Source organism: Triturus cristatus, chromosome 2_2 (genome assembly GCF_964204655.1).
Source record: "Triturus cristatus chromosome 2_2, aTriCri1.1, whole genome shotgun sequence".
In the NCBI taxonomy this organism is placed as follows: domain Eukaryota; kingdom Metazoa; phylum Chordata; class Amphibia; order Caudata; family Salamandridae; genus Triturus; species Triturus cristatus.
In genome coordinates this window covers 935,059,767-935,074,768 of record NC_140582.1, presented here as the reverse complement: position 1 = coordinate 935,074,768, position 15,002 = coordinate 935,059,767, and the positions used below count along the sequence as shown (strand labels likewise).

The 15,002-nt window shown below is 47.2% G+C and overlaps 1 pseudogene; it reads left to right on the top strand.

Annotated features, from left to right (window-relative positions):
- Positions 1-13,581: 13,581 nt before the first annotated feature.
- LOC146862973 (28S ribosomal RNA) lies at positions 13,582-14,372 on the top strand (annotated as a pseudogene; the record flags this gene model as incomplete).
- Between the last annotated feature and the right edge of the window lie 630 nt (positions 14,373-15,002).

Below are 15,002 nucleotides of genomic sequence, written 5' to 3'. Positions count from 1 at the left end.
GATGCCACGACTGGCTCTATCATTTTCGTGTTAATCTACTGACCCCCTCAAGCTATGCCTGTCTTCCCGCTTTCTTTAAGCGAACAAATGGCTAACCTTGTCACGAATTATGCAAGCATCATGCTTATAGGTGACTTGAACTACTGGTTCAATGATGCCCTGGGTGGGCCACATGCTGCAGAGCTATCGGAATTACTCTGTAACCTGAACCTCGCTCAACACCTATCCTCCCCCACCCATGTAAAAGGACACACCCTGGACCAGATTTGGTCCTCAAACCTCACATTATCAGCGCCTACTATCTCACCTTGCATATGGTCCGACCATCATCTAATCAACTTTACTGTTACCACCAATTCTAAGACCAAGACTCCCTTAACCGGTGGAGGCATGACTAGAAAATGGAGGTCCATTGATAAATTGGGATTCACCGACACCTTAGCCAGGTCTATACCCCTCCTTCAACCCAGACGTTAATACCATGGACGATAAGATCTCGGAATGGCTATTAAAGGCTTGCGACACCCATGCCCCACTCACTAAATTCACACGCATTCGACACATAGACGCTCATAAGTGGTTCTCCACCGAGTTAAAAAAACAAAAGCTCGAGCTCCGTCAGAAAGAAAGAAAATGGAGGCTAAAATACACCACGGAGGACAAACTACAGTTCTCCCTAGCTCGCAATGACTACAAAAAAGCTATACGGGAAGCCAAAGCGACCTACTTCTCAGCCAGAATACTAAACGCCCATAATAAACCAAAAGAAATATTCACCATAGTTAATGACCTTTGCAACACCGAAAGAACCCATCCCAATCAGACACCTACTCAAGACTTTTGTAACTCTCTGAATACCTACTTTCTGGATAAAATATCCACTATCAAAGCCAGCATTCCCACCACCCCAAATGGAAAACCTGGTCACCTTAACAACAAATCCAATTACTATGGATCATTTCCCTGCCTTATGCCCCCAGACTCTCTCAGATCTGCTGGCTCGTGTCAAATCTGGCTCCCCTAACGATTGCTGCCCCCCACACATTCTAAGGGATGTCCTGTCCAACCTTCCTCATAGCGTGCTCCCCTTCCTTAACGAATCTCTTCTCCAAGATAAGGTTCCCACTGCCTTCAAGAACGAGATAGTGGTCCCGCTACTAAAAAAACCTGGGGCTGACCCACTGAATCCCTCTAATTACCGCTCCATTTCCCATCTTCCCTTTCTCGCCAAGATTCTAGAGGCCCACGTCGCTAGGTCCCTCTGTAATTTCATCGAACAGTCTGATCACCTAGAGCCTAATCAAGCTGGGTTTTGTCCCGCCCATTCAAATGAATCGGTCATCCTCGCTGTACTGGATACATTGTGAGCAAACGCAGATAAGGGCGTCCCTCAGGCACTCGTACATCTGGATTTGTCGGCCGCGTTCGACACGGTCGACCATAACATCCTATTGGCCCGTGTCGAACAGGCCGGCATACAAGGCCCTGCATATAGTTGGATTAAGTCCTTCCTCGACGGCAGAACACAAGCAGTCCGACTCGGCCCTTTTACTGCTCCTAAGATTGCCACCTCCTGCGGTGTCCCCCAGGGTTCGTCCCTCTCCCCCACCTATTTAACATCTATCTTAAGCCCCTCATCAACTCCTTAAAAAACAGGAAGATAACCACCTTCAATTATGCAGACGACTTACAACTCGTCTTTATACTGGATTCCCCGGACTCTGCCCTGGAATTCCAAGCCACTATGCTTCACATCCAGCAATGGATGAACCTTAACCACCTTAAGCTCAACCCCGGCAAGGCAGAATTAGTCCTGCCGTGAAAGAGCGAGATCATGTGGGGCCCACACTTCTGGCCTACTGATCTTGGGCCACCCCCCACCCCCTCTCCTTCAGTGAAAAGCCTAGGAGTCACTCTACATTCCGACCTCTCGCTTAGGGGACAAGTGGGGACAGTAGTCTCCTCATGTGTTTTCCAACTAAGAAAAATAAGAAAAATCGCCCATCTGCTAACTCCCTCAGCCCTCATTCAGGCAGTGATAGCCCTCGTACTATCACGTCTTGACTTCTCCAACTCCATCTATCTCGGTTTGCCTATGTTCCTACTCAAACGCTTACAAATAGTACAGAACCAGGCAGCGAGACCGATATTTAAGCAACCTAAATGGCAATCTGCCAGCCCCCTGCTATCCAAACTGCACTGGCTACCCATCGCCCAACGTGCAGCTTTCAAGACCGGATGCTTACTTTTCAAGGCCTTGCACTGAAGGAGTCCCAAATTTATCAGCCATCTGATTGAGAAACATGTCCACGCCGTAACCTATGATCTGCCCATCTCAGGCTACTAACCATCCCAGTCATCAAACTCAAACACCAGGGAGGGTGCAGGTTCTCCTACCTTGCCCCGAGTTTCTGGAACTCTCTGCCGTTCAGGATGCAGGACAATTTGATGGGGTTTAGAAAGGCTCTCAAAACCTGGTTGTTTGCGCAGACCTACGCTTAGCTCTCCCCGCTGCAACACTTGCAACAATTAGCGCCATGAAACCTTCTGGTGACCGTACGCTTTACAAGCTCTTATTAACATAACATAACATAACATAACATAACTAACCCTAGGAAGCTTACTGAGGAGGCGGACCGCTGGATCAGCACCCGGTTCCACAAGGGTCATGTGGGAGACTCTGCCAGAGGTGGGCAGGGTCCCCAGCAGAAGAGTGAAGGGCACAAGGGTAAACAGAGGAAGTTCCAGAAAGGGCCCCAAAGTAATTCCAAAGAGAACCAAGGAAAGGTTTCCCAGCCTCCCCCTGAGAAGAAGACAGAGCCCCCGACAGGTAAACCTGTTCACAGGGGGTCCCCTACATGCTTTGAGTGTAAGCTGGTGGGCCACCATTGGTATGATCCCCAGTGTCCCATGAAGGAGGGCAATGCACCACCCCGTGCACCAGCCCATCAGATGGCGAGTGTAGCCCTGGGAGAGGAGGAGATGGGTGCCCAAGGTGGGTGGGGTCCCACAGAGATGTCACTTGTCTCTTTAGGAGATTGTGAGATGGTCCCTAGGACCCAGCTGCCTGATAACACTAAAAAATACAGGCAGTGTGTGACCATCAATGGCCATAGGGTGGAGGCTCTGAGAGACACCGGGGCCAGTGTGATAGCTGTCAGTTGTCAGCTGATGTCTAAAGAGCAGGTGATCCCCCATGCATTCTTCCCTTTAGTTGCCACGGACAACTCAGAGAGCCAGTGTGAGTTGGATCAGGTTTCCTTTGAGTGGGAGGGGGTCTCAGGTACTCTCCAAGTAGTTGTGAGGCCAGCCATGCCTGTGGATTGTCTGTTGGGCAATGATTTAGAGAGCTCTCCTTGGGCTAAGGTGGAGAGAAGGTCTCATTTAGAGATGTTGAGTATGCCTGAGTGGGTTGTGTTACCACTCAGTCTATGGCAGCCAGTAAGGGTGTTCAAGAGGACATGGAGCCTGAAAGAGTGACTCAGGTACCTGCCTTAAAGAAAAGAGGTAGGGGGCGTGGGAAACCAGCCCCCATAGTTTCACGGTCCAGGAGGGGGCAGATCTTGAGGGGGATGCCCTGGAACCCACAGGGGAACAAGTGACCGAACTGGGGGACCTGCCTGAGCTGACCCATTGGCAGCAAGAAGGAGGACCCTCCAGGGAGGACTTCTGTGAAGAGCAGAAGAAGTGCCCTCCTCATGAGGGTTTGCAGCAACAGGCTACAAACCAGGCAGCAGGTGATCAGTCTGGATCACATTGTATCTACTGGGAGAATGGTCTCCTGTATAGCGAGCCTAAGGCTGCTGAGCCTGGGTCAGCCCGTGTGCTGGTGGTACCCCAGTGCTTCAGAGCCTTTCTACTGGGTTTGGCTCATGATGTACCTTTAGCTGGACATTTGGGGCAGGACAAGACCTTTGAAAGGCTTGTCACCCACTTTTATTGGCCCCAGATGCGCAAGACTTCAGACACTTATTGCAGGACATGTCAGACTTGCCAGGCAACTGGTAAAAGTGGAAGGAAGCACAAGGATCCTCTCCAACCTTACCCTGTGGTCAGTACCCCCTTTGACCCGGTGGGCATAGACATTGTGGGGCCTCTGGACCCCAAGACAGCCATGGGCAACTGGTTTATCCTGGTCTTGGTGGACCATGCTGCCCGCTATCCGGAAGCCATCCCTCTCGGGACAGTGACGGCCCCAGTGGTGGGACGGGCTCTGATGGGGATTTTCTCACGTGTGGCGTTTCCCAGGGAGGTGGTGTCAGACCGTGGTACAAACTAAATTTCCAAGTATATGAAGTCCCTGTGGCAGGAGTGCCGTATATGAAGTCCCTGTGGCAGGAGTGCGGTGTAATGGACAAGTTCACCACTCCTTACCACCCCCAAGGTATGGGCTGGTTGAGAGATTCAACCGGACCCTCAAAGGCATGATTATGGGTCTTGAAGAACCTATGAGGCATAGGTGGGACGTCCTCTTGCCGTGCATTCTGTTTGCTTACCATGAGGTGCCACAGAAGTCCGTAGGGTTCAGCCCCTTTGAACTGCTGTATGGTCACCCGGTAAAAGGACCTTTAAGTAAGGCTGGGAGCAAGCTCCCAGGAAACCTCCCCAGGATGTATATAGCTACATGCTGGCTTTTAGGAACCAGACTAGGTGATTCAGACAACTCGCTCGGGCGAATCTGGAAGCCTGCCAGGAAGAGATGAAACGGTGGTATGATCAGAATTCCACTCTGATTGAGTTTCAGCCTGGACAGAAAGTTTGGGTCATGGCCCCAGTGTAGTCCTGTGCACTCCAGGATAAGTGGAGCGTACCATTTGAGGTGGTGGAGTGCAAGAGTGATGTCACCTACTTTGTGGACTTGCGGTCTCCCAGGAACCCTTTGCGGGTCCTGCATGTCAACCGCCTGTAGCCCCACTTAGAGTGGTCCAAAGTTGGCATGCTCCTAGTGACAGATGATGGAATGGAGGAGGAGACTGAGCCTCTTCCTGACCTCCTGTCTGCAACAGAGCAAGATGAGTCAGTGGATGGTGTTATCCTCTCTGCCACACTGGAGCTGGAGGGGACACGTGTTAGACCTAGTACCATTGGCGTGAGTCTCCCTTCCATTTTTTGCTGATGTCTCCTCTGTTTTTGACATGTTTTGCTGGTTTAGATGCTTTGGGCACTGTGCCACTGCTATTCAGTGCCACAGTGTAAGTGCTCCCTATGTTAAATTGATGTAATGGCTTAGTGACTCCATGCTTGGCTTACTTGATTTACTTGTCAGACCCTAGTACAGTGCACCATGTGTGCCCAGGGCCTGTAGCTCAAATACTGCTAGTGGGCTTGCAGCACTGGTGGTGCCACCCACAGAAGCAGCTTGTAAAGTGTGTCTCTGGCCTGCCATTGCAGAGCCTGTGCTCAGTCCAGTACTGCCATGTTGACTTGGCAAGTGCACCCACTAACCAGTCCCTAAACCTTCCCTTTTCTACATATCCGACACCCCTAAGGTAGGCCTAAGGGCAGGGTGCATTGTGTAAAAGGTAGGACATGCCCTGATGTGTGTGGCATGTCCTGATAGTGAATTACAGCCAATTTCATTTTTAGGTCTCGCAGATTTGGCGCTGGAGCTCTGCAAGGGCTTTTTGTCATCAATACAGTTTAGGAAGGGGACTTAAAGCCCCGCCCATGATTCCTATTGGCTTGCATCTTAGTGCATGGTAAACGCTGGTTTCTCATTGTAAATGAGGCTTCTTAGTCTCTCCTGGTTACCGCCCTGTCCACTTTTTGCCCCGCCCAACCGTACTGGATCTTTTACTCGCGGCGTGACATAGCAGTTTTTTCTTTTTTTTTGCTGTTGTATATAGCGCTTACTCGGTGGTAAAGTGTTAGAGCCCATTACGTGAGCACCAGTTGCTTTACAAGCGGACACGTTCATTTTTAGGCACAGATTACGTGATGTGCCCAGAAATACAGGATGTTTGAGCGTCGGTGCCAAGATTTGAACCAGGTTCCCTAGCTTCGAAGTCCGACGCTCAAGCCGTTCTGCTCTGTGTCTCTACAGTCAAATACGTGTGTCTCCTGGAGCTGTTGTTCAAGTGCTTCTGTTCCGACAGGTGAGGGCGCCATGACAAGCAACACCAACAAGTGTCTGGGGCCGGAGGACGTGAAAGAGCTGAGTGACAATTTCCTGCCACAAAAAGGCTACATGGGGTCAACATGGGGGCACGATCTCTGTGGATTTATACAAAATACCCCTTAGTATTGTTTGCATTGCTGATGTCTTGTCAGGCCTATATGAGTGTTCAGGGAGTGTTTAAATGCTTACACGTGATGTGTTGAGTCCATCAGTAATGCACTTTCAGTCTGCCTCAGTTAATAAAACCGTGGCGTTGCATACAGAAGCTGCTGCAGAAACACTGTGCAAAGCAGGTGATATGCCGATTTCCTTCCCTCTAAAAGCACAGTTTATGCTCCTGGTAGTGTCTGTCTGAGCCTTCTTTTATTGCTTGAAACAAAATCTGCCTTGTGCCTGTGAATAAATAACTTCCCCAGTGGTGGATTGTTTGTAAGCAGTGACGTGAACCTCGTGTGCACAATTTGGTCATGTTCCTCCTCCATTGAACTGACCCATACATATTATCTGATGTTATATACATGACTGACTTACCCCGCAGGCGCATGCATGCACCTGCACTAGTTGTGCATTCTGTCAAGTTCTCGCGACATACATATATACAGTGCTTCAACATTGTGACATAACTTTTTTGAACTGTTTTTGAAGCATGCACATTAGATTAGACAGCAGGCAGTTTTCTGATAACCAAAAGGCATACGCACAAATCCACTGTGTTTTCACTGTGTTCTCTTTCAGGATGGGAGGAGAGCGGGGGAAGGGAGACCAGCTAGCCCCCTTTCACAGTGCGGGAATTGTGTAGTGGCCAGAGGACCCCCTCCCTGCTCTGCCACTCTGAGAACTGCCGGCTGTCCTGCGTGCACAGCTAGCGCCCCTCGAGGGGCGTAGAGACATGCTCTTAAACTCCGACAGTGTGGGCTCTTGCTGAAGAGGGGTCTTGGGCTCAATCTGCAGTGTGGTGGTGAGATACACTAGTGACATCCCCAGAGTGAAAAGCGGAGCTATACGCGCTATGGTATTATAGCGCTCTATGGTCCCCGAGGTGCTGTCTGGGGGAGGGGGCAATTCCTGTTCCAGACTGCAGTTTTCAGCTCTGTACTTCAAATCTGTGGCTCTTTTATGTCTTGAGGTAGCAACCCCAGGGAACAGCACTGGCCCGTTTGAAGTGGATTAAAGTCTCTTTGGTGAGGAGGGGGGAGATGGAGGGATATGGTTGACTGGGGAAATAGATGTCATTCACTGTAAGGCCGATCTAGCTGCTGGACATAATCAAGCAGTTGTTGCCTGGCTCGCTGGTTTAAATACTGAATCATCAGTGGAGCGCAGGCTGGTAGGGTACATCCATCCTGCTCCAAACCTGTGCAACGCTAGTAGTGGCTTCCTGGCTAAAGCAAGCCCTCTGTCCACCCTGGCATTTTACTGACACTGCCTATGGGTGGTTTGTGACCTCATCTGCCATACTGTACCTGGCATGATGCAGATTTCTCACTTTAATGCTTGCTGTTCCCCTGACAAGTTTCTGTGATTTTTTTATTGGTAAGCAGGGCTACTAGTGTATATACTGACTCTTCTCACTTCTGCTGCTGTGTGTGTGTGTGTGTGTGTGTGTGTGTGTGTGTATATATAATCAGTTTCTAGATACATACTTGGATTAGCTTGGTATATTATTGATCTAAACACTCAAAGCCATTTGACCGAATGTTGGTTATGTTTATTAATTCACTCTCAAAATGGCCCGCACATACATCCAGCGGAACTAGTATATTAGTAGAACTGCAGGTTAAATGTGACAAAAAAAGTTCGAGCAGTATCAAGGCCTGACCACTTGACGATCATATATGTATCTAAAAAAAAGCGCTAACAACAAGCGCTCCAATTAATAATTTTTTATATTATGGAGAATTAATCAGTATAACTATAGTCTGTTTCCATTTACTCACAGTTTTTAGGGCTGGGCGGAATTGGCGTAAGGCCTCTACGTGGAATTATGGAAAAAATGTGTGGAAAACAAGTGCACGTACTGAGGGTCCGTGTGCCCGGGACAGGAGTCCCTCATGCCTGGGCAGGCTCCCCGATCTCCATGGCTTGGCTGGGTTGAGAAGCAGGGACCGGCCCCGGGGCCTGGGTTTCGGTCAGGGCCTGGGGTATGGGAGCGCCCGTCCTGCAGCCTGCCAAGTGTCCATCTTCCCAGGACAAGGGTCCCTGGTGCAGAGCCCCGGAGCCCTGCAATGGCAGGCGGGAGCCCTACCGCTATGGCTCGGCTCGGGGCAGCCAGATGGATGTCCTGTAGGTCCCAGCCATCTGGCCGCACCTTTCCCCTCGGCCATCTGGTCGCATGCAATGCTTTCCAATGGGGTGACCAAATGGCCGGGCTGCCCTGGAAGTCCAGATGGGGGCTCATTTGCCTCCCGGATCCCAGCCAGGGCTCCAGGAGGTCGGGCAAGTTTGCACCCAGGGTCCCCTGAGTCTCGCGGTGCACACGGGTTCCCAGCAGCGTCCGGTGAGCTCTCGCTGGTCCTTGAAAATCCAGGGGAGATGGTGTAAATCTCGCGCCGGGCAGTATCTATATCTGCAGCAGGTCTCCAAGGTGAACAGCCTCTGGCATGTTGGAACAATGTAGGTAAGGGAATTTGGCAAGTCAGATCCGTAACTTCGGGATAAGGATTGGCTCTAAGGGCTGGGTCGGTTGGGCTGAGGTGCAAAGCAGGGCTGGGCGTGTGCCGCGGCTGGACGAGGCACCTCCCTCCAGGGCGGTGGAGACTCTGGATGTGAGCCGGGCCCTTCCTGTGGATCGCCCCAGCTGCGGTGGTCGCCTCTCTCCGTGTCCCCTCCCCGGGAGCGGGGGGCCAGTGTTCTGCCTCGGCCGGCACCTAGTAGCTGACTTAGAACTGCGCATACCAGGGGTCTGAATGTCAAAGTGAAAAAATTCAATGAAGCGCGGGTAAATGGCGGGAGTAACTATGACCCTCTTAACCTATTCTCAGTTGTAGTGGCCTTTACCTCCCAGTGGTCCCGCCGGTAACTGCCTCTATAGTACTAGACTCTGCGTAGAGAAGTCTATAGAGACAGGCTAAACAAGGTTCTATCATGGCAGCGAGCGTGATAGTGAGAAGTGGCGAAGCAAACAAACACATTTCCAGATGGGGTAGTTCCTGGAGAATAAAAACCCCGTTAAGATGGCATAAGGAGGTGCTGTCTTTTCAAGAAATCATTAACCTGCTCACCGAATTTGACAAACCAGCACCCGCTTCAAACAATACAACAAGCAACAACGATTCAGGTCACGTTATAAGCCTTAGTTCACCCTCCGAAGCAGAAGAAGACACAACAGTAGACCTCAGCGAAACCATCAAATTTGTGGCCTCCTCAGCCAAGAATGACATTGGTACAACCAATTTTGAAAATCTACCTGATGTGTACGAGATCAGCAAAGCATTGATAACAAAGAAAAGTGACTACACAAAAAAAGTCACAAAAGTATAAATGTGACTTGTGTGGAGACATATTTGGAACTTTCAAAGAATTGAGAAAACATGTCTCCAACAAGCATAAAGGCTTCTATCTCAAAACGTATTGTTCAAAATGTGACAAAGAAGCCGAATACCACAATATTGCATGCTATTATGGAAAATGTAAAGGAAGACCTCAAAAAGGAGAGTTGCCATTCCTGTGCAACTTCTGTGACCTCAGATTTGGAACAAAGATTGGAGTTTCACAACATGCTCGGCACACGCATCCAAGAGCGCAAAATGAGGCTAGACTAGCAGCTCTAGCAAGCAGCAAACCATCAAAACTATGGTCAGAGGAAGAAATACTGCTATTAGCAGAATTGGAAAAAGTGTATGAGAACAAAAGGAATATTAATGCGCTGATGGTTCCGCATTTTGACAATAAAAATAGTAAACAAATTGCAGAAAAAAGAAGAGATAGAAGAGATAAGAGCAAAAAATCAGCAAAGGATGTACTGCAAGCATCCAATATCTCTGAGAATGACTCCTGCACTGAACCAGAGATTGCAGTAGAAGTAACAACAGAAAGTCGCAGAGACTTTATCAATCGGAAACGAGCGCCAAAAATAAAAAACTTTGATGAACTGAATGATAGAATCACAGAAATCGAGAAGTACACCAAAAACATCCAGCATCACGATGCTGCTTTGGATCTGATGGATGAGATAGTGACTTATATATCAGAAAACACCAATGATATAAGTCCTGTACCAGCAAATCGTACTGAACCAACAAGCGAACCCAATAATGAACCTATGAACTCTGCTCAAGATGAGCAACATACTGCCTCTGTACAAAACAAGATACCAAAGAAAGATAAGAAAAATGGAAGGCTCAATCAGACACACAAGAAAAACTATGCAAAAGCAAAGTGCAGCTACAAAGAATACCAGGCAACGTTTCAAAAAGACAAAAAGAAAATTGCCAGGATAATCACTGATGGGGCAGAAAGTGCCACCTGCCAAATCAGTGCTGATGAAATCTTCCAATACTGTAAAGACATAATTGAAAAAGAAAACAAGAAAAATGACCAGATACCAGATGAATGGGAAATTGGAAATCTGTGTAAAGAAATTACACTACTCGAAATAACTAAAGCCTTCGATGAATCAGATTTAAAGAAAGCAGTGGGGCCTGATAAGATTGGTCTGAATGACTTATATAAAGTGCATAGCAGGCAACCAAGACTGCTGCCCAGAATCTTATCGTCTTGGTTGTCGATGAGAAGACTACCAGACAGTATTAAAAAGAACCGGTCAATACTAATACCTAAGAATGTACCGATTAGCGAACTCAAAAAGATAAGTAATTGGCGCCCAATTACCATCGGTACGGCATTCATGAAGTTGTTCACGAAAATATTAACTAAAAGACTCACATTTTTCATTGAAATAAATACGAGACAAAAAGGCTTCATGAAGGTGAGAGGTTGTCTCGAAAATCTGACTCTTCTGCAAAACATTATAAAAGGGGCACGAAAGAACAGAAGCTCTTTGGCAGTGGTGTTCGTAGATATTTCAAAAGCTTTTGACTCTGTCAGCCATGGTCATATTCTACAGAGTCTTGAAAGACAAAGAGTTCCATCATGCATCAGAGACATAATAAAAGACTTATACACTGACTCAACAACATTTTTCAAGGGAAAAAACAATGAAGCAACTCCAGAAATAACAATGAAGTCAGAAGTTAAGCAAGGTGACTCTTTATCCCCATTGCTATTTAATATTGCCATGGATCCTCTGATCTGTGATCTTCAGAAAGATGGCAAGGGCTTCACATTCGGCTCCGATGATCTAATTAAGTAAATCACCGCTCTTGCCTTTGCCGATGACATCGCAGTACTCAGCAACACCTGGGAAGGAATGAGTACAAATCTGAAAATCATTGAAAAATTCAGTAAAACAACAGATTAAAACTTGATGTGAAAAAAACACATGGATTTAATATAAGTCACCATAAAGATAAGATCCTGGTTAACAACTGTAAACCATGGCAATTTGAAAAACAAAACATTGAAAACATTCATCCAGGAGAAAGTGAGAGATACCTCGGACTGAACTTTGATCCACACACCGGCCATTCAAGCAACAACAAAATTAATGAGGTTCTTGTTGACTGGGCTCAAAAACTCGACAATCTACCACTTAAGCCCACATAGAAAATAGAAATATTGTGTCAATATTTGATCCCTAAACTGTCATTTAAACTGGAAATGACAGGAACAGAAGCTAAAACTTTAAACATTCTGGATCAAACATTTAAAAAGTATGTCAAACATTTTCTACACCTACCTGCATACACATGTGATGATCTCCTGTATTCGAAAAGATCCTTTGGAGGCCTCAGTATACCAAAGTTATGTACGACAATTGGTCTGAACAAAGTTAATAACTTATTGTATCTCAGGGAAGCTCCAGATCTGTACATAGCTCATTCATTCATGTATGCAGGAGAAGTAATCAATGAAAGAATTGATAGCATCATCAAAACACACAAACTCAACATTTTAGACAGTAGATTTCTGAGTCATGAATTGAATTTGGTAGCAACATATGATTGGAGGAAAGAGGAATTTGAGAAATGGGCAAATCTCCCTGTCCAAGGTGATGGTATAAAATACTTAGCAAGTAATCCAACCTCAAATTTTTGGATCAGCAAACATAATAAAATAAAAGAAAATCAATACATAGCTGCGCTGATGTTGAGAGCAACTAGAGAAACCATCACTAGGGGAAGAAATTGTACATTTGCTACTTGTAGATACTGCAAAGATGTGTGTGAAACAATTTCACATATTTCAGGTGCATGTCCTAAAAGCAAGGACATAAGGATAAAAAGGCATAACAAAGTGTTGGAACTGCTAATTGATAGAGCAAAAAGGTGTGGGTGGATGACATACAGGGAACCTCATGTCAAAAATAGTCAAGGTGAACTAAGAAAACCAGATGTAGTGTTCACCAAAAATGGTACTGCTGTAGTGGTTGGTGTTTCAATTCATTATGAAAACTCACAGAATTCCCTTGAATTAGCATATGAGAGTAAAGTTAAATACTATCAGGATCTATCACAGCAAATCAAAGATCTTACCAACTGTAAAACTGTAACATTTCATGGCTTTATTGTCGGATGTCGGGGTATTTGGCCTCAATGCAATGATGTTGCTCTGGCTGATCTTGGTCTGCAAATGTCGTTCCCATTCAAGAAGAATATTTGCCTGACTACTTTAATGGACACTCTCAAAATGTGCCAAGTATTCATGGACAATTAAATTTCAAGCCAAACACTGAGATGTACACTATCGTACAGCACACATGTCACTTTTATAAAAACGTATTAGCCTAAAATGTTGATTCACTAATATTTACATGTGGTTCGACAGTTACATAATAGTTTATAGTTGATACAAGAATTAGTATAGATGTGGATTTTATAGATGTGAATTTTTATAGAGATGTATTTTCAAACTAGATGTGCAATTTATAGATGTGTATTTTTTATAGCTGTTTGCTTATATTATAATGATTTAGATACAAATGTTTACATCATGACTATTGAAACGTCTTGAATAAAAATAGGTCTCAAATAACTACATACACATAGTCACTACATATTGCATTGATTATTGATGTCCTGCTAAACAGGACTGTTCGTAGACCATTTTATATTGTTGGAATAGTACTGCAGGGTGTACTATCTCTGGCCTATAGGTGACCCCAGTTCCACTGAGGACAGCTTAAAGTGTGACTGTACTCCGAAGCGAACAAATGTTGTATTGTTGGAAGCAAAACCAATTTGACGCTGATGGGCAGCATAATAACCCAGAATGAGCCACCGCGAGGTGGTACAGATAGCCAAATGCCTCGTCATCTAATTAGTGATGCACATGAATGGATGAACGAGATTCCCACTGTCCCTACCTACTATCTAGCAAAACCACAGCCAAGGGAACGGGCTCGGCAGAATCAGCGGGGAAAAAGTCCCTGTTAAGCTTGACTCTAGTCTGGCCCTGTGAAGAGACATGAGAGGTGTAGAATAAGTGGGAGGCCCTCGGGCCGCTGATGAAATACCACTACTCTTATTGTTTTTTCACTTACCCGGTGAGACGGGGGGGCAAGCCCTATGGAGCTCTCGCATCTGGCTCCAAGCACCCACGCCTGCCGGGTACGAAATGCTCCAGGGACACTGGCAGGTGGGGAGTTTGACTGGGGTGTTACACCTGTCAAACGATAACGCAGGTGTCCTAAGGCGAGCTCAGGGGGGGACAGAAACCTCCCGCGGAGTAGCAGGGTAAAAGCTAGCTTGATCTCGATTTTCAGTATGAATACAGTCCGTCAAAGCGGGGCCTCACGATCCTTCTCACTTTTTGGGTTACAAGCAGGAGGTGTCACAAAAGTTACCACAAGGATAACTGGCTTGTGGCAGCCAAGCGTTCATAGCGACGTCGCTTTTCGATCTTTCGATGTCAGCTCTTCCTATCATTGTGAAGCAGAATTCACCAAGCGTTGGATTGTTCACCCACTAAAAGGGAACGTGAGCTGGGTTTAGACAGTCGTGAGACAGGTTAATTTTACCCTACTGATAATGTGTTGTTGCAATAGTAATCCTACTCAGTACGAGAGAAACCGCAGGATCAGACATTTGGGTGCCGATTAGGATCCTGGAAAAAAATTCCCCGTACAACTCGTATCCGGTCTTTTTACCGTACGAATCGTACAAGTGCCGTACAAACTGCCAACTAGGATTCGCATGGGAAAAAGTCCATACGAATCGCATTGGGAATAATTCCCCACACGTCCTCGGGTCGGAAAATGTGTCCGACACGTCCCGGGACGATTTACCGCACAAAAGTGAAGTCCGACCGCGCAAGTACGATCCATCCCGTGCGTCCGATGTTGCAACCGGATGGAAAAAACACCGTCCGCACCGAACTCCTATAGCAACCATGGAGACATGTGCCCGCATACGCGCCCAACACCCCCCACCAGCCCCGTATGTACGCGCCCAACCACCCCCCCAGCCCTCGTATGTACGAGTCAAACCCCCACCCGTGTATATACACCCGTGTACGTACGAGTCGAACCCCCACCCGTGTATGTACACCCGTGTACGTACGAGTCGAACCCCCACCTGTGCATGTACACCCGTGTACGTACGAGTCGAACCCCCACCCGTGTATGTACACCCGTGTACGTACGAGTCGAACCCCCACCCGTGCATGTACACCCGTGTACGTACGAGTTGAACCCCCACCCGTGTATGTACACCCCCGTACGTACGGCCCATACCCCCACCCGCGTATGTATGGAGCGTACCCCCACCCCAACAGTATATGTACGCCCGTACCCCCACCCGCGTATGTATGGAGCGTACCCCCACCC